Raw genomic sequence first — 24808 nt, 5'->3', positions numbered from 1 at the left:
GTAAGGCTGGTGGGAGGGAGGGCTGAGGTGGGAGGAGGGCTGGTGGGAGGGGGCTGGGGGGAGAGTAAAGGCTGGTGGGGAGGAGGGCTGGTGGGAGGGAGGGCTGGTGGAAGGGAGGGCTGGTGGAAGGAGGGCTGGTGGGAGGGAGGGCTGGTGGGAGGGAGGGCTGGTGGGAGGGAGTAAGGCTGGTGGTGGGAGGGGAGGGCTGGTGGGAGGCTGGTGGGAGGAGGGCTGGTGGGAGAGGAGGGCTGGTGCAGGAGGGAAGGCTGGTGGGAGAGGGGAGGGCTGGTGGGAGGAGGGCTGGTGGGAGGGAGGGGACCCCAGTGGAGAGGAGGGCCGGTGGGAGAGGAGGGCCGGTGGGTGGGAGTGGGGCCGGTGGGAGGGCCGGTGGGAGGAGGGTGGGAGAGGCTGGTGGGAGGGAGGGCTGGAGGGAGGGCCGGTGGGAGGAGGGGCTGGTGGGAGGAGGGCTGGTGGGAGGGAGGCTGGTGGGAGGGAGGCTGGTGGGAGGGAGGCTGGTGGGAGGGAGGCTGGTGGGATGGAAGGCTGAGGGTGGAAGGGAGGGCTGGTGGGAGGGAAGGCTGGTGGGAGGGAGAGGCTGGTGGGAGGGAGAGAAGGCTGGTGGGAGTGAGGGCTGAGGTGGGAGGGAGGGCTGGTGAGGAGGGAGGGAGGGGAGGGAAGGAGGGAGGGCTGGTGGGAGGGAGGGCTGGTGGGAGGGAAGGTGAGGGTGGGAGGGGAAGGTTGGTGGGGAGAGGAGGGCTGGTGGGAGGAAGGCTGGTGGGAGGTAATGCTGGCAAGGAGGGAAGGCTGAGGAGGTGGGAGGAGGGAAGTCTGGTGGGAGGAAGGCTGGTGGGAGGGAAGGCTGGTGCAGGAGGGAAGGTTGGTGAGGAAGTCTGGTGGGAGGAAGTCTGGTGGGAGTAAAAGCTGGTGGGAGGGAGGTGGGAGGGAAGGCTGGTGGGAGGGAGGGCTGGTGGGAGAAGGTGGGAGGAAAAGGCTGGTGGGAGGGAGGGGCTGGGGGGAAAGGAGTGGGAGGAGGGCTGGTGGGAGGGAGGGCTGGTGGGAGGGAGGGCTGAGTGGGAGGAAGGCTGGTGGGAGGGAGGAGGGCTGTGGGAGAGGGAGAGGTGGGAGGGAGGGCTGGTGGGAGGAGGGAAACTGAGGTGGGAGGGAGGAGCTGGTGGGAGAGGGAAGGGTTGGGAGGAGGGCTACAGGTGGGAGGGAGGGCTGGTGGGAGGGAGGGCTGGTGGGAAGGGAGGGAGGTGGGAAGGGGCTGTGGTGGGAGGGAGGGGAGGAGGGAGGTGTGGTGGGAGGGAGGAGATAATGCTGGTGGGAGGGAGGCTGTGAGGTGGGAGGAGGTGAGGGCTGGAGAAGGAGGGTGGGAGGGAAGGCTGGTGGGAGGTAAGGCTGGTGGAGGGAGGCTGGTGGGAGGCAAGGCTGGTGGGAGGGAAGGCTGGTGGGAGGGAAGGCTGGGTGGGAGGAAGGCTGGTGGGAGGGAGGAAGTCTGTACCAAGGCTGGTGGGGAGGGAGGGAGGTGGGAGGGCTGGTGGGAGGGAGGCTGGGGAGGGAAGGCTGGTGGGAGGGAAGAGGTGGTGGGAGGAAGGCTGGTGGGGAGGGAGGGCTGGTGGGAGGAAGGCTGGTGGGAGGGAGGGTTGGTGGGAAGGGAGGGCTGGGAGGGAGGGGCTGAGGTGGGAGGGGAGGCTGTGGTGGGAGGGAGGGCCAGTGGGGAGGAGGCCGGTGGGAGCTGGTGGGGGAAGGGGTGGGAGAGGAAGGCTGGTGGGAGAGGAAGGCTGGTGGGAGGGGAGGGAGGGAGGGAGGCTACAGTGGGAGGAGGCTGGTGGAGGAAGGCTGAGGTGCTGGGAGGGAAGGCTGTGGTGGGAGGGGAGGGCCGGTGGGAGGGAAGGCTGGGGAGGGAGGGCTGGTGGGAGGGGAGGCTGGGGAGGGAGGGAAGGCTGGTGGAGGGAAGGCTGGTGAGGGAAGGCTGGTAGGAGAGGAGGCCGGTGGGAGGGCTGGTGGGAAGGCTGGTGGAAGGAGGGCTGGTGGGGAGGAGGGCTGGTGGGAGAGGCTGGGGGGAAAGTGGGGAGAGGAAGGCTGGTGGGAGGAAGGCTGAGGTGGGAGGGAGGGCTGGTGGGGAGGGAGGCTGGTGGGAGGAAGAGGGAGGCTGGTGGGAGGGAGGGCTGAGGAGGGAGGCTGGTGGGAGGAGGCTGGTGAGAGGGAGGGCTGGTGGGAGCTGAGGCTGGGGGAGGGTGGGAGGCTGAGGGAGCCAGTGGGAGGGAAGGCTGGTGGGAGGGAGGGCTGGTGGGAGGGAAGGCTGTGGGAGGGGAGGGCGGAAGGCTAGTGAGAGGGTGAGGAGGGAGGGAGGAGGGCTGGTGGAGTGGGGGAGGCTGGTGGGGGAGGGGCTGGTGGGAGGGAGGGCTGGTGGGAGGAAGGCTGGGGAGGGAAGGCTGGTGGGAGGAGGAGGCTGGCTGGTGGGAGAGGGGAAGGCTGGTGGGAGGGAAGGCTGGTGGGAGTGGGAGGGAGGCTGAGGTGAAGTCTGGTGGGAGGAAGGCTGTGTGGTGTGGGAGGGAGGGCTGGTAGGGAGGGAAGGCTGGGGGCTGGGAGAGGGAGGAAGGTGGGAGGAAGGCTGGTGGGAGGGAAGGCTGGTGGGAGGAAGGCTGAAGTGGGAGCCGGTGGGAGGGAGGCCAGTGGGAGGGAAAGGTGGTGGGGGGGCCGAGGTGAGAGGGAGGGCCAGTGGGAGGGGAAGGCTGAGGTGGGAGGGAAGGCTGGTGGGAGAAGGCTGGTGGGAGGAGGGCTGGTGGAGGAAGAGGCTGTGGTGGGAGGGCTGTGGTGGGAGGAAGGCTGAAGGTGGGAGGCTGGTGGGAGGGAGGGCCGGTGAGAGGGAGGGCGGTGGGAGGGAAGGCTGGTGGGAGGAAGGGAAGGCTGGTGGTGGGAGGGAGGCTGTGGGTGGGAGGGAGGGCTGAGGTGGGAGGGGGAGGTGGGAGGAAGGCTGGGTGGGAGGGAGGGGCTGTGGTGGGAGGAAGGCTGGTGGGAGGGAGGCCGGTGGCTGAGGGCCAGTGGGAGGAGGGCTGTGGGAGAGGAAGGCTGGGAGGAGGAGGGCTGGTGGGAGGGAAAGGCTGGTGGGGGAGGAGGGCTGGTGGAGGGAGGGCTGAGGAAGGCTGGGAGGGAGGGGTGGGAGGGAGGGCTGGTGGGAGGGGAGGGCTGGTGGGAGGGAAGGCTGGTGGGAGGGAGGGCTGTGGTGGGAGGAAAGGCTGGGAGGGAGGGGCTGGGAGGGGAGGGCTGGTGGGAGGGAAGGCTGGCCAGTGGGAGAGGGAGGGCTGGTGCTGGGAGGAAGGCTGAGGTGGGAGGGAAGGCTGGTGGGAGGGAGGCTGGTGGGAGGGAGCTGGTGGGAGGGAGGGCCGGTGGGGGGAGGGAGGGGGTGGGGGGTGGGGAGAGGGGGCTGGTGGGAGGGGGAGGGAGGGCTGGTGGGGGAGGGCTGGTGGGAGAGGAGGCTGGTGGGAGGGAGGGCTGGTGGGAGGAGGCTGGTGGGAGGGAGGGGCTGGTGGGAGGGGGGGAGTGGGAGGGTGGCTGGTGGGAGGGAAGGCTGGTGGGAGGGAGGGAGGGAGGGCTGGCTGGAGTGGGGAGGGGGCTGGTGGGAGCTGGAGGGCTGGGGAGGAGCTGGTGGGAGGAGGGCTGAGGGGAAGGCTGGTGGGAGGAGAGGCTGAGGCAGGCTGTGGGAGGCTGGTGGGAAGGGAGGGGCTGTGGGAGGGAAAGCTGGTGGGAGGGAGGGCTGGTGAGGAGGGTTGGCAGAAGGTAGGGTTGGTAGGAGGGAGGGAGGGAGGGAAGACTTGTGGGAGGGAGGGCTGATGAGAAGGAAGGTTGGTGGGAAAGAAGGATGGCTAGTAGGAAGGAGGGAGGACTGACACGACCAAGTGAAGGGTGTTTTGAGACCCTCTCGAGAGCTTTCGCCTCACCACCACCAGATATGGATTGTGGCTCCAGGAGGAAGGTCCTTATCGGCGCAGTTCACTTTAGCTACCTTGTTTTCTCAGTTATTGTAAATTTCTCAGCCAAATTAATTCGTAATTTCCCTGAGAAGTTCTATGTTTTCGATGGTTGTGGGGGGGATGGGGTGTTCTAATTACTGGAGTAGAGCTATCACAGTGGAAGTAGAGACACTAAGATTACGGATATGCCATAGATGACAGTCCCCTTGTGAATATCGGAATGTAACCATTAAACCAAATGGTGGAGGGTCGGTATTATAAGTCTATACTGTATAGCGCTCCCTGTTAGCTACCAACTACGGTACACTTTAAAGCGTCATAACACACTTTTCCTTGGACTCCTGCTCTTGGAATAACATTCAACAAGGTGTACAAACGTGTGGGGAAGAATCTTAAATGGCGAGATGATGGTGCCAAGGTAAACAGATTAACCAAATAATATACTCCCACTTTAAACTGGTTTACCTTAGGAGATAATTATTACACATCATTTTAAGTTGTCGACTCGATCAGTTGCTTCGTGGTAAAAATAATTATTGTCTATTAACATTAGCGTTGTAGGAACAAGGGCAGATTCTCAAAAGTCCGTAAAGTAATTAGTTTCCTTTAGCTGGATATTAGAGAACAGAAACACAGTTATAGTGAATTCTTTAGCGCAACTTCGATAACCATCTTTGGTCCATCGCCTAAGTGAGCGTGTTAGAAGCACTCTTACAACACTAGTTTCAGGAAAATTTAACTTAAGGTTCTTAGAAGTCCTGTATCATATGGCTAAGCAAAAGAGAGATCGAGAACAACATCCAGTTCAGGCAGTCTAGTGTCATTATGATGGTATTTTAGAGGTTATTTTCGTCTTCTAGCTTAAGGCAGCAAGTCCGGCGTGTGGTAACGTCTCCAGTTACGAGGATAGTTCTCCAGACTATAAATAATTCAGCTCCATCAGATTTTAAGACTATACAAGGATTCTAATTCTTTACTGTATAAGGGTTGCCCACTCACTGAAATTTTTTGATCCTCCGTGACGGTGTCATCGCCAAATGACGGGATTAGCAAACACCATCCCATTGGGCCTTACATGATATTATGCGATAAAACCAAAGTATTAAAAAAAATAAACAGTTTATATATAGTCAGTAGGATATTGATATCCAACTTTAGAAATCTTGGGGTAATTTCTCAAAGTAACACATTGATTATTTTGCAGTAAAATGTATTTATTTGCATACTGTACTTAATCCGGGAATATTCTTCCTTTGGTTCTTCAGTAAGAGCGATGGTGGTAGCTACAGCTTTACATCATTTTTACCTCTATCGTGTCCAAATTAATATATATATATATATATATATATATATATATATATATGAAAGTATGTTTCTGAATGTAGATTTTCTGCCGATTCCAAAAATATAATATTACCTAACCTAACCCACTCTAATAAAAATAATACTGTAAACCTTTTTCAAAAATTATTTCTCCCCAAAAATAAAAAATAAATAGATTATTTGGGATCAACAAGAAAATCTCCACTGAAAAACATATTTTCATATTTGTATAGTCACAGTAGGCCTACAAGAAACCGAAAATACCCCACTATTTAATATGAACAAAACTAGGGTCTTATTAAAAATTTGGACTGTTCTAAATTTTTTAAACTTGCTTTAAAGGTGCAGTTTTTCGTGCCGATTTTAAATGTAAAACCCATGTTTTGCGGAAATGTTTTATTTGTGACTTACAGGTCTTTGGATCAGAAGTGCTGGCCAATCATGCTTAACATAAGCTTGTAAAAATTTTGCCCTCAGTGACGCTGGCGCCACAACTCGCACGGGTACCCGTCCAACATTTGGTGATGAATACTTTTACTTTTATCCTCTTCACCACTGATCGGCTTGTTAGCCGCTTGGGCGATCGGTCACATCTCTGATTACTTTTCCTTTTCATTTATCTTCTTCACCAAAAGATCGGCTCGCTAGCCGCCCGGGCGATCAGTCACGTCTCCGTCACGCACTGTTGGCAAATACTGTGCATGCACCGGCTCCTGAATGTACCTGAACCCGCTCCAGTGTTGGTCAAGTCTTGTCTTGAAAGAGCTCACACTAGGTGCCGTCACAACACTCTCTGGTAGATTGTTCGAAGAGTTTACAACCCTCACTCCGAAAAAGTTTGCCCTCACAGTTTTCTGGACTTGCGGCTTCTTCAATCTTGAGTTGTGACCCCTTGTGGGGCGAGCGTCCGCCAGCTCCAAGTAAGGACACTCGACTGAGTAGTGCCCCCTGAGATGCTTATACACCTCTATTAGGTTCCCACTTGCCCGTCTGCAGTATAAGCTAGGCAAGTTCAGGCTCTCCAATCTCTCAGGGTAGCTGAGGTGCCGAAGTGCAGGCACCAGTCTGGTGGCCCTCCTTTCAACATTTTCAACCACTGACAGTCCCTAGCATATCTCGGGGACCAGACGGGGTGACAGTACTCCAGATGGGGAAGCACTTCACTCCTGAAGATCGTTACGAGGGACGGACCGTCTAGATATCTGAACGACCTTCTTGGAAGACCCAATAATTTATTTGCCTGATTTACCTTCCTATCGCAATGGCCCGAGAACTTCAGCTCATTGTCAACATACACACCTATGTCCTTCTCACATACAGTTTCAACTAGTGCAGTTTCTTCATCCCGTTGGGACATATGATACGCCTCCTTACCGTTGGTACGCCCCAGGTGCATCCTCTTACACTTCGTGACATTGAATCTCAGCAGCCATTTCTTCGACCATTCCTGGAGCCCACAGAGGTCCTTCTGCAGCTCTTCACTGTCCGCTTGGTTCTTAATTTCCCGAAATAACTTTGCGTCATCGGCAAACATTTGTATGGAGGAGTGTACAACGTCAGGCATGTCATTTATGAAACAAACAGCGGGCCCAATGCACTGCCCTGTGGTACCCCACTTGTGACAGGTACAGATGACATTTCGTGCCATTAATCACCACACACTGCTTGCGGTCATGTAGAAAGTCTTCTATCCACGCTAGGACAGTTCCCCGAATTCCGTACCCTTCCAGTTTGATTTTCAGCCTTTCGTGGGGTGCACTGTCGAAAGCCTTGGCAAAACCTAGGTAAATATTGTCGACATTACCACCCCGTTCCAGAATATGGGTCCAAATATCCAATACTTTGAGCAATTGTGTTAAGCCGGCTTATTTGTTGTTTCTGCGCTTGGCAGCATTCCACAACTATTCAATTTTTTGGGTGTTTGCCCTCACCTGGGTAAAATCATCGACCATTAGGTCAGTTCTTGTCTAAAATATTGTTTGTATAGGTTATGGTTAGGTTAGGTTACGTTAGGTTTGTCATTCATTTTCATTCAACAGCAAAAACAGACAGTGTTCCTGCAAACAAACGCCAATAAAATTTAAAATATTTATTTCCGCAGACAATTAGTTGCATACTTGGAATCAGCATAAACAACTATACTAGTGACAAATTTTTTAACAAAATCTAACCCAGTCCAAATTTTTAATAAGATCCCAAAACTATCGCAAACATTTAACCAACGCACTTTATTGTAGATTTTTTAACAGGCTACTATTTTAGTACTGTAGTGATATAAAGAACATCCCGGTATTTAGAAGTTTGTAACAGTTGGCAGTAACAATACTTTTTCACATCTTATACTGTATTGTGCTCGCTAGTTTTTGGGTCAATTTATAGGACTTGACAGTGCCAAATTAACACAATATCGAATTATGTCCTGTACTATAAATAAACAGTTTATTAATGACAACGTTTAAAAAAACACCTGTACATTTTCAACACTGCACAACTATCAATGAATTGCTGGAAATTTAAGATTGTAGGTTTTATAATTGACTCATACAGTGGAAAAAGTTTGAAGATCAGGCTTCATTATTCCAAGTTGGAATAAGGTTAGGTTCGATACCAAAACCCGAGGGGGAAATTTATAGTTGTTCACACAACTCTGTTAAAAAGTCAAATTTATGTTTTTCAAGTGTATTTTCATTGGTTCTGACCTTGATTTCCATTGAAAATTGCCTGTTTTTTAGTTATCACCCCCTTCTACCCCAACAAGATATGGGATCCTGTTGGGAACCGGGGTTTTGGGTGGATCATTTTCCGACAAAAATCATGGCCAAGTGAATACAAAATACACTAGAAAAACATATAAACCTTACCTTTTTATGGATGACCTAACCTGACCTATGCTAACCTAACCTAACCTGACCTATCCTAACCTAACCTAACCTGACCTGACCTATCCTAACCTGACCTGACCTAACCGAACTCTCACGGTGTTTTTATGTAACCACTCTCACCATATGAGGGAATCACTGTTATTTCATACCTTATTCCGAATTAGAATCTTTACTGAGGTCGGGAGAACACCATGAGATCTAAAAAATGCTATTGCTTGTTTGTTTTTTTCCCCAAAACGCACAATTAACTCCATATAATTGAAGTGACACCCATCGCAGACTTCCATGGTCGGAAATGAATTTGAATTTCGTAGCATGAGACTCAAAATCACAATCGAATCTGATTGGGCAAAAAATACTGCGAATTCTAAAAGCAGAAACAAACAATTCATTTTAATTGGTGGCAAAAAGAAAACACTTTGGATTGGCCGCGTGATATGTACGGGAACGTAGGCGCATGGCGATTTATGAAGGGGACACGTTGAGTGGGAGGTCGGGTAGGCGATAATGGCCGAAGATTAATGGAATTAAATAGAGAAAGATTTGGCATGCACTATCTCCGTTATTATACGTTTCCGACGGTAATGTAATAGAAGAAAATTATCTTAAAATTAGACGTCTTTTTCGAATATGACAAAAGATGAGGGGTAGGAATGTTGTGTGAACTATTATAAAACTTCCAACCTGAGGACAGCCAATGCACGAATATTTACCTGGAATAATAAGGCGTTTTCGATGCACGGATTAGCTAACGCGTTAGCTATTCTGTATGTGCAGACGCTGCTTTTGACTTATGTGCATGACACATTCAGAGGGAAAAGTTAACACTTTGTGCAGCTCCCAAGTGGCCCAAATAGCTAACAACCAATCAGCGGTTTCTCCCACTGAAAATATGCGGATCATGGCCGCTTATGGGGCATGTAAGGCCATTAAAAACTGTGATATAATAATAAAAATAATTCTATATATGGCAGCACAGTGGATAGGACCTAAAACAAAGCATATGACGTTAAGGAATTTAAAAGAATTTCGCCTAGTTGAAACCAGTTTTGGCTCCGCCCAGTTTTAAGTGGGTGCTGTCCGATTTCATTAGCCGTTGGTGACTTTGGTTTAACAATATTGATAATTACTCAAATATGATTAAAACTTTAATATCATTACTCATTAGATACTTTAAATAAGGGTGAAAAGTTTATTACAGCTCTGTAAGTGCAAAAATTAAGACACAACCAACCTGAAATTCGTCGTATTGCGTGTATATTATATGCAGCGTTCCCACTTCTGGGGAATTTGTCCCCAGAAGTGGGAAATCTGGATACATCTGGGGACAAATCTAGGGAAATGGGCTTTTGGGGGAATTTCTGGGAAATTTTGAATATTTTGGGGAATATTTAGGGAATTTGAGTGTGTTTGGTTTATATAATACCAATACCAGGTCTCTGAGTCAACATCTTTCCTGAAAACATGAAGAGGACAGTCAGCTGATTTATGGCGCCATATTTTATATCAACAGTTATCACTGGCTACTGAAGTTACCCATTTCCAACTCTCGACCAATCATAAGTCCTCCTACTGTGAAGACTTGTGCTTGCGCTCTGGTTTGTTAACCAACTTCTGAAGCAGAAGCGGCATAAGCCACACTGGCCCACACAGTGAGTGTTTTTATGTTTATTTTAACATATTTATCGCCATATTTGTCATACATAGGAGACTAGGAGTGGAAGAAAGTTATATGCTCTAAAATCTAACTAATGGTCATAGGAATGGCAATAACGACACTAATTAATATGGGACGATTCAAGGTCTGCAGATATTGAATTATTTATTTATTTTTGTGGATTAAGCAAATGTGAAAATAAAACGTTACATATTTCTTAACAGCTTGTCAAGTGAAGATGTATAGTTATACCGAAGTTTTTCGTTAGCGTATTTAAGAACCCATTCATTTAATAAAGAGAATGAACTCGCCCCATTTTTTCTTATTCGCCCTCAACATAACTGAGGGTCAACTAGCCTATACCAAAACAAAACACAATTAGGTTGTGCTTCATTAACGTGAGCGCAGAATAAGGAGGTTGCATTGTTATGATTTCTGTCAACAGGTTGATGGACTGCCCTGGTTGAAGGTATCAGTTTGACAGCATGGCAACTTCACAACAAACTTCATCTAGTGATTAAGAAACTTCACAGGCCCCAAAGAAAGCTAAATCATATGACCAGAAATTTCGTACCGAGTGGGCTGGCCAGAAGGAATTCAAAGACTGGTTGATCGCACCAACAAAGAACTCTAAGGATCCTAGGTGTTCAGTATGCAAAAAGACTGTTTCTACCCACCGATCTGCTTTGCTTAAACACAGTCAAAGTCAAATGCACATAAACAACATGACAACTAAACAAAACACTCCTTCAGTAAATGATGCTTTTGAGAAACAATCCAACCTAAACATTTACAAAGAAAGCACAGAGGTACAAGTACTGCTTTCAAAGCTGAACATAATCTCCCTTTCACCTTGGCAAGCTCATTAGTAAGGCCGTGTGATTTTATCAAGATTTATCTTATCCACGTTTTCATTGTGGATATATATATATATATATATATATATATATATATATATATATATATATATATATATATATATATATATATATATATATATATATATATATATATATAATAATAATAATAATAATAATAAGGGCTTACGAAATGTTAGACACCCTCTCCCGATGCAAACAAAAAAAACGGTACTTTTCAGTTATATGCCTCAGGCACAATTTAAACGTTTCTAAGTACAGTACCTCAAGCACAGGTTTAGATGCTTTATCAGGAACAGGTTTAGATGCTTGCTCAGGAACAGGTTTAGATGCTTGCTCAGGAACAGGTTTAGATGCTTGCTCAGGAACAGGTTTAGATGCTTGCTCAGGAACAGGTTTAGATGCTTGCTCAGGAACAGGTTTAGATGCTTGGTCCATGGTTATCCGATATAATGGCTCAAACACTGGACAATGATGGGAAAAAAGCTTGCACGGTAGATTGTAGGCGTACACTTCCCAACTGACAAAATATGTAAACTAACAGACGACAAACTTTCTGAAAATCTGAGTCGTCACAACTGTTGCCAAATGTGAATTATCATGCAGAGCCCTCAAAATTATCGTACACTCAGACATTATTATAATAGTACCTTTATTTATGGGAAAGTTACTTTTTATTGAAAATTCTGTGGGAAGCAAGGCTCACCACGAAACTCCAAATAATTAAATCATAACTGATAATGTTTTCAACTCGATAAAAGCCTAATAACAATAATAAGAAGCAAGACATGCAGTCATGTTAATCTGAATCTACTTTTTCAAATACTTTATGTTGGTTATACAAATTATTGTAGAAATACAAGAACTGGAAAAATTAGCATAGCCATTAGCAATTGAGACGATAATAACATAATGTAAAATTAAATTCTTCTAGTATATTACCATTATTATTAAGATCCTCAGCCGTCAGGTTTTGATTTCACTGTGTATGATTAGCCATACGAGCCAGCATATAATTTGATGAAATAAATTAATGCAACTGTTTGGATAATGGCCATCCACTGTTTTTCATTGAAAATGGGTTTAAAACTAACCAGTTTTCGCTGAATTTATTAGAGAATACTGTATTATGTTGGGGGGGAAAAATATAAAAATGGTTGAAATCATGTGGTAACCTAAGAAAACCTGGCGTAACCTAACATATATATCTTAACTCACCTATATCTAGCAAACTAAGCATTTACACAAGAAAATTAATAAAATTATAGTAATCAAACAAAACTGTCTAAAAACACCGTAAAGTTAACATGACCCGGAACTTTTGAGGCACTGGATAAGAGAAGAGCTTCATTTACCATTAAAGTTTTTAACTTATTTAATTACTTAGTTTTTAAGAGATACACTTTGTTGAACACTCACATTCAGCATTGGAATGTGGCAAAATAAGAGCAACCAGTACAAAATTTGCCAGCTCTGCTAAAGCTGGTTCTTTTTGTGACACTGCAGGTGACTTTTTTTGCATTAATAATTAATTAATCCTGATACAGTGGCAACACTCGCCACTGGTCATCCAACTTCTGCATTGATGACATTGGTAATTTTGGTATGCAATTATCGTGTTCTCAGATTTTGAACTTAAAATTGTGGTACAAATCATAGGATAATAGGCAAAGACTATAACAGTCTTTGATAATAGGAAATGCTATCGTTTATCGTGTAGTAAAATTATCGTACGTTTGGCACCAGGAGTCCTGACCATGATCGACATAATGTTGACACTTTTATCTCGGTAGCTTCCCATTAATGAGCAAGATTTTTCACAAAGTTCCCGCAGATTAATGAATAAAATCCTAAAATTTTCCAACAATATTTTTAATAAACATTTTGAAATCATACCAAACAGAAATTACGGTATTTATTCCAAATTTATTATCACAAGATATACGGTAAAGGTAAGGTAAAATTGAATGAAGATATAAAATTCAAACTATATTTATTGAGAGCAAAAATGTATTATGTTGTAGCATGCTTGAGTAATAGCATTCATTTTAAATGTGAAGCATAACGGGAATGTAGGCTATGGTTGCATCATTGTGGGGCCAATGAAACTTAATAGTTTAAGCCGGGAGCGTTATGAGGTATCAGTTCAGTGTTATAATTAATCCAGAAGAGGTTATACATCTTTACACTTTGTAGTTATGGGTGAATAAACTACTTTCCTTCCAGCTCAAGTGTTACAATTTCTGGGCTATCATCTACTTTCTTCTCTCCTTCAATTTCACTACTTCCCTTAGCAGCAAAAAATTTTAAGCATATCTTTACGGGGCGTGAAATTCACACACATTCCTTGAAGTGATAATCCATACCTGATCTTGCCTCAAATGATCACACAAGCGATTCCTAAATTTAGAATGAACCACATTCACCCGGGAAAATATTATCTCTACAGAGGCATTGGCAAAGGGAAGGGGAAATACTGCCAATGCAAGGGATGAAATATTTGGGAACTTTTGTTTTCCTGCAGATTTTTTATTTTTTTCATTTACCTCAGCCCAAAATGTGACACTATTTTCCAAACATTATTTAGGCCACTGACCAAGACTAACAACATTCCACTCATTTTCAAGGTTATCTATGTCTTAGAATGTAAGTTTGTACAATAGAATCATTGCGCTGCGAAGAAGCAATGATTGGATGTAATTTTCTGAATGTGAAAAGTGTTTCAACATTACCAGGCACAGGCAGACGCAACTGCATTTGATTCAAGAGTTCTAGCACGAAACTTTTGCAACATTTCTTAACAAATATGACTCGCGTGTTGGTCAAAGGACAGGTATCTGCATAGCTGGTGAACTTATAGCCGAAGTTAATGAAATTACATGGCAAGATGTAACTATGAAATTCTAGGTTGAGCAGATTTTCTTTCCAACACTTAGACATGCAACCTGGTTCAACTACTATTTGCATCAAATTACAGTACATGTCAACAAGATCTGCGAGTTTAATGACACTAACAGTCTACCCCTGGAAAAGCTTATTAACTAATAATTTCCGTAAGGGCTTTACGAAACCTGTCTTTCCTTATATAATGCATTTAGTACTGATAACGATACACTCTTCCGAACTGCTAGTGAACATCAGAGTATCATTAGAATATATAAAATGAGCAGGATACTGTTGTATTGTCCAAAATATAAATCTGAAACGAACTTTTTGAACGAACTTAAGTTTTTCGATGTGTTTAAGTGGATTTAACGTTAACCTTACCAACCCAACCCAAATTGTATGGGAAAAACGCCGAAAAACGAACCAATCCAAATAAAACAAAACTTAACCTAATCTAATCTAAGTTTAGCTAACCTATCTTTAGCTAACCTATATTTACCTACCTAACCGAAATTAACCTAACTTTACCTAACCTATATTTACCAAACTTAACCTTACCATTGTCTTGGCAATTTTGTGTCGTTTCATGAAAAATCAAATGGTTAAGAATTAGTAGAGTACAACCATGGAACTCTATGCTGATTTTCAAATAAGGAAAAAATATAGTGCTTTCGTCTCATTTTTTTTTCGTCACAGGTATCCCTCGCTACAAGAACGTTAGCTCTGAAAATATTTGCTTATACAAATATTATATTCTTACATCTCGTTCTGGCGATACAAATACTAGTATGATCCCTTCAGGTAATGTACCGAATTTCATTAATTTCTAAATGTGCCAAGGGCTAAATTACAATACAGTAAATAGGTAATAAATTATAGTAACTGTACTTAGGTACTAATTTACAATATTTACTTAAGTATTTTGTTGTTTGTAAAATGATTTCATTTTCTCGGGTATACATTATAGGTTTTCTTGTAGTTAGTTACTAAACTATTTTAAAAGTACTAACTTACAGTAGTTAGGTAATCATTTTGTGTGTGTAAATGTCTACATCCACCAATGGATTTTTTTAGCCTAAAAAAAGACAATATTCAAGCTGAACTGTGCCTCTGCATACTTGTATATAGTACCTGCCTAGTTCATATACATGATAATTTCACTGAATAAATATTCTTATTACTATTATTCCAACTTGATAGAATGTAGCCTGATCTTCAATCTCTTTACACTGTAGATTAATCTTAAAGCCCCAGTCTTAAATTTCCAGCAATACATTGACAGTTGTGTAGTTTTGAAGTTGTACAGTGCTGTTTAAAAACAAAATGTAGGTCATCAATAAACAAGCGAGCAATATATGAAAAGTAATGTCACTGCCAACTGTTACCAACTTGTACATACCGGGATGTTCTTTATATCGCAACTAAAATGGTAGTCTGAAAAAAAAATGCATTAGTTAGATGTCTACGATATTTTTGCTCATATTAAATGGTGGGGTCTTTCCGGTTTCATGTACCGTATTCAAAAATATATACAAAATATATTTTTGAATGTAGATTTTCCTGGCGATTCCAAAAATATAACATAACCTAACCTGATGAAAAATCACAATTCCTTTCTCCCCAATATATATTTGGAATCAGCAGGAATATCTACATTAATCAAATATTTTATTTTTATTTTGGATACGGTAGATGGAACCGAAAGACCCATATGATGTAAAACTAATGTAAAGCTGATGCTACCTCTGAAGAACCGAAGGGAGAATAATTAATGTGTTGCTTTGAGAGATTAATCCAAAATATCTAACGTTGGATGTCAATAACCTACGGTGTATATATAAACTGTTTTTATTTACTAATCTGGTGTTATCGCACAATATCACGTAAGGCCCAATGGGTTTAATGGGTTTTTACTTTCCAGCCACTTGATGACGCCACCGTCGCCTTGGCTTTATATATTCACCGATACAGTACTGCAGTTTCTCTAGTAAATTTTGGTGGCAAGGAAACAATGTAGCAGGACTTTTATTCTCTTAGGTTTAGTCTTTATGCCTTTAAGTAAAAGGGCAAGTGACGGGGGATGAAGGTTCAGTGGAAAGGTAAAGGGTGGATGGAAGGGACAGTCCTTTATACTGTATATCCGTTCGCGGGTCATCTCGCCCTTTGCTCGGAAATACTTCCTCCTGATTGGCATTTTACTCTCGCCGACTCCACCCTCTTCACTGCGCTATTATCAGTAACCCTGGCGATCGTTCACAAATCCTTCCAGGTTGTTTGATTTTTTTTCCATTGTAACGTAAGCTGCCTCGTTCGTTTTTTTTGTCCTAATATTAAATCCCTTATGTAGTGTTCCCACCTCTTGCCACCTTGACAGGTGTCCATAGCTAATGTGTGTATGGAGGTGAAGGTGTGTAACCGTAGCGGTGTAGAGTTCATAAATGTTACGTAACACGGGTGAATACTGCCATAAGGGTTTCATGTTCAATGGTGTTACTGGGTATCGAGCAAGGCTGAACACCCTGTCGTACTGGTGGTGTAGAGTTCATGGGTGTTATCTACCACGCTTAAACAGGAACATACGGGGGGCAGAGAGAGGATAAAACAGTCGTAGGGAGAGGAAAGTCGTCATGAACGGATACAGTCGGATACATATTCAGAGGAGAGAGAAAATATAACACCGAGGAGTGATACAGGACACAGCAAAAAGGTTACAACAAGTCGGTCCATATATAAACAGGTCACAGTGCACAACATTTTTTAGTCACGTGACCTTTGACCTTATCAACTCCTTAACTTCAACTTCGTTGAGGTCAGCCATAACCTTTTTTGTCACGTGGCCAAGTTTAATCTGGAAACACGGTCATGGAGTAATAAATGTTAAAGATCACGCTTGCTAGTCTAGGCACACAGGGTCAAAAAGGGTCATGCTGAACAGTTATGGAGCATTAGGTCAAAGGTCACCCTAGGCTGTCAAGAAACACGGGGTCAAGTTACACTGCATGAGAGATCAACTGAAGGTAAGGTTAAGGAAGACGTCAGAGGTCAGGTAAAGTAGAAAGGTCAAGAAACAGATCAACAAGGAAGACGTCATGAGGTCAGGTAAAGCAGAAAGGTCAAGAAACAGATCAACAAGGAAGGCGTCAGAGGTCAGGTAAAGCAGAAAGGTCAAGAAACAGATCAACAAGGAAGGCGTCAGAGGTCAGGTAAAGCAGAAAGGTCAAGAAACAGATCAACAAGGAAGACGTCAGAGGTCAGGTAAAGCAGAAAGGTCAAGAAACAGATCAACAAGGAAGGCGTCAGAGGTCAGGTAAAGCAGAAAGGTCAAGGATCAAGGAAGCGTCAGAGGTCAGGTAAAGCAGAAAGGTCAAGAAACAGATCAACAAGGAAGCGTCAGAGGTCAGGTAAAGCAGAGGTCAAGGTAAAGCAGAAAGGTCAAGAAACAGATCAACAAGGAAGGCGTCAGAAGGTCAGGTAACAGATCAACAAGGAAGGCGTCAAGGTCAAGGTAACAGATCAACAAGGAAGTCAGAGGTCAGGTCAAGGATCAACAAGCAGAAAGGTCAAGAAACGTCAAGAGGTCAGGTAAAGCAGAAAAAGCAAGAAAGGTCAAGAAACAGATCAACAAGGAAGGCGTCAGAGGTCAGGTAAAGCAGAAAGGTCAAGAAACAGATCAACAAGGAAGACGTCAGAGGTCAGGTAAAGCAGAAAGGTCAAGAAACAGATCAACAAGGAAGACGTCAGAGGTCAGGTAAAGCAGAAAGGTCAAGAAACAGATCAACAAGGAAGACGTCAGAGGTCAGGTAAAGCAGAAAGGTCAAGAAACAGATCAACAAGGAAGACGTCAGAGGTCAGGTAAAGTAGAAAGGTCAAGAAACAGATCAACAAGGAAGACGTCAGAGGTCAGGTAAAGCAGAAAGGTCAAGAAACAGATCAACAAGGAAGGCGTCAGAGGTCAAGAAACACATATAACTGGGACAGACAAAGATATATATAAGTACATGCACAAGAGTATTGATATCAAATTCATCCAATATTGCCGTGAGCAAAATATTATGTATAACACACCTCACAAGAGAACATTATTTTCTCTTTTTATGAATATCTCAGAAGAAAACAATGATGACTTACCTTAACTCAAGGGTAACACACTAACTACCACGAGGTGTCATAAGGTAGTCTTGCACTAACTACCACGGGGTGTCATGAGGTCGTCTGACACTACTTCAAGGTGTCATATGGTAGTTTAACACTAACTACTTCAAGGTGTCATGAGGTCGTCTGACACTAACACTTCAAGGTGCCATAAGGTCATATGACACTAAATACTTCAAGGTGTCATAAGGCCATATCGCACTAACTTCTTCAAGGTGTCATGAGGTCGTCTGACACCAACTACTTCAATGTATCATGAGGTCGTCTGACACTAACTACTTCAAGGTGTCATAAGGTCGTCCGACACTACTTCAAGGTGTCATATGGTAGTTTTACACTAACTACTTCAAGGTGTCATAAGGTCGTCCGACACTACTTCAAGGTGTCATATGGTAGTTTGACACTCAGTACTTCAAGGTGTCTTATACTAATGTGACACTAACTACTTCAAGGCGTCATAAGGTCGTCTGACACAAACTGCTTCAAGGTGTCATAAGGTCGTCTGACACAAACTGCTTCAAGGCGTCATAAGGTCGTCTGACACAAACTACATCAAAGTGGCATATGGTAATCTGACACTAACTACTTCAAAGTGTCATGGTAATCTGACACTAACTACCACGTGTTATAAGTTCTTCTGACACTAATTCAAGGTGCCATGCAGTAGTCTGACACTAACTACTCCAATGTGTCATGCAGTCTCCTGACACTAACTACTTCAAGGTGTCAAGCAATCATCTGACATTAACTTCAAGGTGTCATAAGGTCGCGTGACACTAACAACTAAAGTGTCATAAATAAGGTAGTTTGACACTAACTACTTCAATATGTCATGCAGTCGCCTGAAACTAACTACTTCTAGGTATCATAAGGTCGTTTGACACTAACTACTTCAAGGTGTCATGCAGTCGCATGACACTAACTTCAAGGTGTCATAGGTCGTCTGAACTACCTCAATGTGTCATAAAGACGTTTGGCACACTAACTAACTTCAGGGTGTCAAAAAGTCCTCTGACACACTAATTACTGCAAGGTGCCACATGGTACTCTGACACTAACTACCATGGTGTCACATAGTCATCTAACACTACCTTAAGGTGTCACATGATCGCATAGCACTACCTTAAGGTGTCACATGATTGCCTAGCATTGACCTCAAGGTGTCACAAGGTCATCTGACACTAACCTCAAGGTGTCACATGGTCAATTGAAGTTCAAAGTCAAAACTCAATATTTGTGAGTCAGGTAATTATATGTGCAGGTCAGGTCAAATTCAGTCAAGAGAAGTCAAATCTAATCAAGACAGGTCAACTCAATAACTAGTCAAAGTTATTAAAAATGCCAAAGTTAATTAACATAAGTCTGTCAGCTTAACCAAGTGTGACTAGTGCCGGTATCACTGTCAGATAAACAGATCTTTAGTGTGTCTGTCAGTTTATATCGTGTCTCTAATATGTGTCAGTTTAAGTCTCAAGTATGTCTGTCAGTTTACATAGGTCTCAAATATGTCTGTCAGTTTATATAGTGTCTTTAATATGTCTGTCAGTTTATATAGTGTCTTTAATATGTCTGTCAGTTTATATAGTGTCTTTAATATGTCTGTCAGTTTATATAGTGTCTTTAATATGTCTGTCAGTTTATATAGTGTCTTTAATATGTCTGTCAGTTTATATAGTGTCTTTAATATGTCTGTCAGTTTATATAATGTCTTTAATATGTCTGTCAGTTTATATAGTGTCTTTAATATGTCTGTCAATTTATTTATAATGTCTTTAATATGTCTGTCAGTTTATTTATAATGTCTTTAGTATGTCTGTCAGTTTATATAATGTCTTTAGTATGTATGTCAATTTATATAGTGTCTCTAATATGTCTGTCAGTTTATATATAGTGTCTTTAGTGAGTCTGTCAGTTTATATATGGTTCAAATATGTCTGTCAGTTTATATATAATGCTTTTAGTATGCCTGTCAGTTTATATAGTGTCACTAATAAGTCTGTCAGTTTATATATATAGTGTCTTTAGTATGTCTGTCAGTTTATAGTGTCTTTAGTATGTCTGTCAGTTTATAGTGTCTTTAGTATGTCTGTCAGTTTAATCATAATGTCTTTAGTATGTCTGTCAGTTTACATAAGGCTCAAATATGTCTGTCAGTTTATTTATAATGTCTTCAGTATGTCTTTCAGTTTAATCATAATGTCTTTAGTATGTCTGTCAGTTTATATAGTGTCTCTAATATGTCTGTCAGTTTACATAAGGCTCAAATATGTCTGTCAGTTTATTTATAATGTCTTCAGTATGTCTGTCAGTTTAATCATAATGTCTTTAGTATGTCTGTCAGTTTATATACATTATCTAATATATGCATCAAGTTTTATATAGTGTCTTTTACGTATAATATGGGTTTTATATAGTGTCACTAATATGTCTGTCAGTTTAATCATAATGTCTTTAGTATGTCTGTCAGTTTATATAGTGTCACTAATATGTCTGTCAGTTTAATTATAATGTCTTTAGTATGTCTGTCAGTTTATATAGTGTCTCTAATATGTCTGTCAGTTTATATATAGTGTCTTTAGTGCGTCTGTTAGATTATATGTATAGTGTCTCAGTAAAAATCTATGCCAGTATAAACAATTGTGTCAGTAACAGTTTATGTCAGTATATACAAGTGTCTCTCAGTAACAGTTTATGTCAGTATATACAAGTGTCTCTCAGTAACAGTTTATGTCAGTATATACAAGTGTCTCTCAGTAACAGTTTATGTCAGTATATACAAGTGTCTCTCAGTAACAGTTTATGTCAGTATAAACACGTGTCTCACAGTAACAGTTTATGTCAGTATAAACACGTGTCTCACAGTAACAGTTTATGTCAGTATATACAAGTGTCTCAGTAACAGTTTATGTCAGTATATACAAGTGTCTCTCAGTAACAGTTTATGTCAGTATAAACAAGTGTCTCTTAGTAACAGTCAGGATATACAAGTGTCTCTCAGTAACAGTTTGTCAGTATATACAAGTGTCTCCCAGTAACAGTTTATGTCAGTATAAACACGTGTCTCACAGTAACAGTTTATGTCAGTATATACAAGTGTCTCTCAGTAACAGTTTATGTCAGAATATACAAGTGTCTCTCAGTAACCGTTTATGTCAGTATATACAAGTGTCTCTCAGTAACAGTTTATGACAGTATAAACAAGTGTCTCTTAGTAACAGTCAGGATATACAAGTGTCTCTCAGTAACAGTTTATGTCAGTATAAACAAGTGTCTCTCAGTAACAGTTTATGTCAGTATATGCAAGTGTCTCTCAGTAACAGTTCATGTCAGTATATACAAGTGTCTCTCAGTAACAGTTTGTCAGTATAAACAAGTGTCTCTCAGTAACAGTTTATGTCAGTATATACAAGTGTCTCTCAGTAACAGTTTGTCAGTATAAACAAGTGTCTCTCAGTAACAGTTTGTCAGTATAAACAAGTGTCTCTCAGTAACAGTTTATGTCAGTATATACAAGTGTCTCTCAGTAACAGTTTATGTCAGTATATACAAGTGTCTCTCAGTAACAGTTTGTCAGTATAAACAAGTGTCTCTCAGTAACAGTTTATGTCAGTATATACAAGTGTCTCTCAGTAACAGTTTATGTCAGTATAAACAAGTGTCTCTTAATAACAGTTTATGTCAGTATATACAAGTGTCTCTCAGTAACAGTTTGTCAGTATAAACAAGTGTCTCTCAGTAACAGTTTATGTCAGTATAAACAAGGGTCTCTCAGTAACAGTTTATGTCAGTATAAACAAGCGTCTCAGTCACAGTTTATGTCAGTATAAACACGTGTCTCTCAGTAACAGTTTGTTAGTAAAAACAAGGGTCTCTCAGTAACAGTGTATGTCAGTATAAACAAGTGTCTCTCAGTAACAGTTTATGTCAGAATATACAAGTGTCTCTCAGTAACAGTTTATGTCAGTATAAACACGTGTCTCTCAGTAACAGTTTGTCAGTATATACAAGTGTCTCTCAGTAACAGTTTGTCAGTATAAACAAGTGTCTCTCAGTAACAGTTTGTCAGTATAAACAAGTGTCTCTCAGTAACAGTTTATGTCAGTATATACAAGTGTCTCTCAGTAACAGTTTATGTCAGTATATACAAGTGTCTCTCAGTAACAGTTTGTCAGTATAAACAAGTGTCTCTCAGTAACAGTTTATGTCAGTATATACAAGTGTCTCTCAGTAACAGTTTATGTCAGTATAAACAAGTGTCTCTTAATAACAGTTTATGTCAGTATATACAAGTGTCTCTCAGTAACAGTTTGTCAGTATAAACAAGTGTCTCTCAGTAACAGTTTATGTCAGTATAAACAAGGGTCTCTCAGTAACAGTTTATGTCAGTATAAACAAGCGTCTCAGTCACAGTTTATGTCAGTATAAACACGTGTCTCTCAGTAACAGTTTGTTAGTAAAAACAAGGGTCTCTCAGTAACAGTGTATGTCAGTATAAACAAGTGTCTCTCAGTAACAGTTTATGTCAGAATATACAAGTGTCTCTCAGTAACAGTTTATGTCAGTATAAACACGTGTCTCTCAGTAACAGTTTGTCAGTATATACAAGTGTCTCTCAGTAACAGTTTATGTCAGTATAAACAAGTGTCTCTCAGTAACAGTTTATGTCAGTATATACAAGTGTCTCTCAGTAACAGTTTATGTCAGTATATACAAGTGTATGTCAGTATAAACAAGTGTCTCTCAGTAACAGTTTATGTCAGTATATACAAGTGTCTCTCAGTAACAGTTTATGTTCAGTATAACAAGTGTCTCTCAGTAACAGTTTGTCAGTATATACAAGTGTCTCTCAGTAACAGTTTGTCAGTATAAACAAGTGTCTCTCAGTAACAGTTTATGTCAGTATAAACAAGTGTCTCTTAGTAACAGTCATGTCAGTATATACAAGTGTCTCTCAGTAACAGTTTATGTCAGTATAAACAGGTGTCTCTTAGTAACAGTTTATGTCAGTATAAACAAGTGTCTCAGTAACATTTTATGTCAGTATAAACAGGTGTCTCTCAGTAACAGTTTGTCAGTATAAACAAGTGTCTCTTAGTAACAGTTTATGTCAGTATAAACAAGTGTCTCAGTAACATTTTATGTCAGTATAAACAAGTGTCTCAGTAACATTTTATGTCAGTATAAACAAGTGTCTCTTAGTAACAGTCAGGTATATACAAGTGTCTCTCAGTAACAGTTTATGTCAGTATATACAAGTGTCTCTCAGTAACAGTTTATGTCAGTATATACAAGTGTCTCTCAGTAACAGTTTATGTCAGTATATACAAGTGTCTCTCAGTAACAGTTTATGTCAGTATATACAAGTGTCTCTCAGTAACAGTTTATGTCAGTATATACAAGTGTCTCTCAGTAACAGTTTATGACAGTATAAACAAGTGTCTCTTAGTAACAGTCAGGATATACAAGTGTCTCTCAGTAACAGTTTATGTCAGTATAAACAAGTGTCTCTCAGTAACAGTTTATGTCAGTATATGCAAGTGTCTCTCAGTAACAGTTCATGTCAGTATATACAAGTGTCTCTCAGTAACAGTTTGTCAGTATAAACAAGTGTCTCTCAGTAACAGTTTATGTCAGAATATACAAGTGTCTCTCAGTAACAGTTTGTCAGTATATACAAGTGTCTCTCAGTAACAGTTTATGTCAGTATATACAAGTGTCTCAGTAACAGTTTGTCAGTATAAACAAGTGTCTCTCAGTAACAGTTTGTCAGTATATACAAGTGTCTCTCAATAACAGTTTATGTCAGTATAAACAAGTGTCTCTCAGTAACAGTTTGTCAGTATAAACAAGTGTCTCAGTAACAATTTGTTAGTAAAAACAAGTGTCTCTCAGTAACAGTTTATGTCAGTATATACAAGTGTCTCTCGGTAACAGTTTATGTCAGTATATACAAGTGTCTCTCGGTAACAGTTTATGTCAGTATATACAAGTGTCTCTCAGTAACAGTTTATGTCAGTATATACAAGTGTCTCTCAGTAACAGTTTGTCAGTATAAACAAGTGTCTCTCAGTAACAGTTTGTTAGTAAAAACGAGTGTCTCTCAGTAACAGTTTATGTCAGTATATACAAGTGTCTCTCAGTAACAGTTTATGTCAGTATATACAAGTGTCTCTCAGTAACAGTTTGTCAGTATAAACAAGTGTCTCTTAGTAACAGTTTATGTCAGTATAAACAAGTGTCTCAGTAACAGTTTGTTAGTAAAAACAAGTGTCTCTCAGTAACAGTTTATGTCAGTATATACAAGTGTCTCTCAGTAACAGTTTGTCAGTATAAACAAGTGTCTCTCAGTAACAGTTTATGTTAGTATATACAAGTGTCTCTCAGTAAGAGTTTATGTCAGTATATACAAGTGTCTCTTAGTAACAGTTTGTCAGTATATACAAGTGTCTCTCAGTAACAGTTTGTCAGTATAAACAAGTGTCTCTCAGTAACAGTTTATGTCAGTATAAACAAGTGTCTCTTAGTAACAGTGTATGTCAGTATATACAAGTGTCTCTCAGTAACAGTTTATGTCAGTATATACAAGTGTCTCTCAGTAACAGTTTATGTCAGTATAAACAAGTGTCTCTCAGTAACAGTTTATCTTAGTAAAAACAAGTGTCTCTCAGTAACAGTTTGTCAGTATAAAGAAGTGTCTCAGTAACAGTTTATGTCAGTATAAACATGTGTCTCTCAGTAACAGTTAGTAAAAACAAGTGTCTCAGTAACAGTTTATGTTAGTATAAACAAGTGTCTCAGTAACATTTTATGTCAGTATAAACAGGTGTCTCTCAGTAGCAGTTGTTTTCCAGGTTCAGTAAATAGCTACAGTATATCGGGGCAAAATTCTATAGCTTAACAGGTCGACAATTACTTGAAAGGGGTAGATAAAACAAGCTCCTAATAAAACGGAGATAGTGGGCAAGATAGAAGGATTACGGGAGTAAGAAAAAATTAGATGACGAAGGGGAGAATCATGCATGAGAGAAAAAAAAATATGGCAGCGATTTGGGAAGA

General features: G+C 41.9%; 1 protein-coding gene across 1 annotated transcript in view; it reads right to left on the bottom strand.

The window, feature by feature from the left end:
• LOC121877712 (glucose transporter type 1-like) overlaps window positions 1-24808 on the bottom strand; it is a gene marked incomplete in the record, with an annotated part of 252013 nt that overhangs the window by 91388 nt on the left and 135817 nt on the right.

Source organism: Homarus americanus, unplaced genomic scaffold, assembly GCF_018991925.1.
Source record: "Homarus americanus isolate GMGI-L3 unplaced genomic scaffold, GMGI_Hamer_2.0 scaffold24523, whole genome shotgun sequence".
Taxonomy (NCBI): domain Eukaryota; kingdom Metazoa; phylum Arthropoda; class Malacostraca; order Decapoda; family Nephropidae; genus Homarus; species Homarus americanus.
This window is presented reverse-complemented; position numbering and strand designations above follow the sequence as displayed.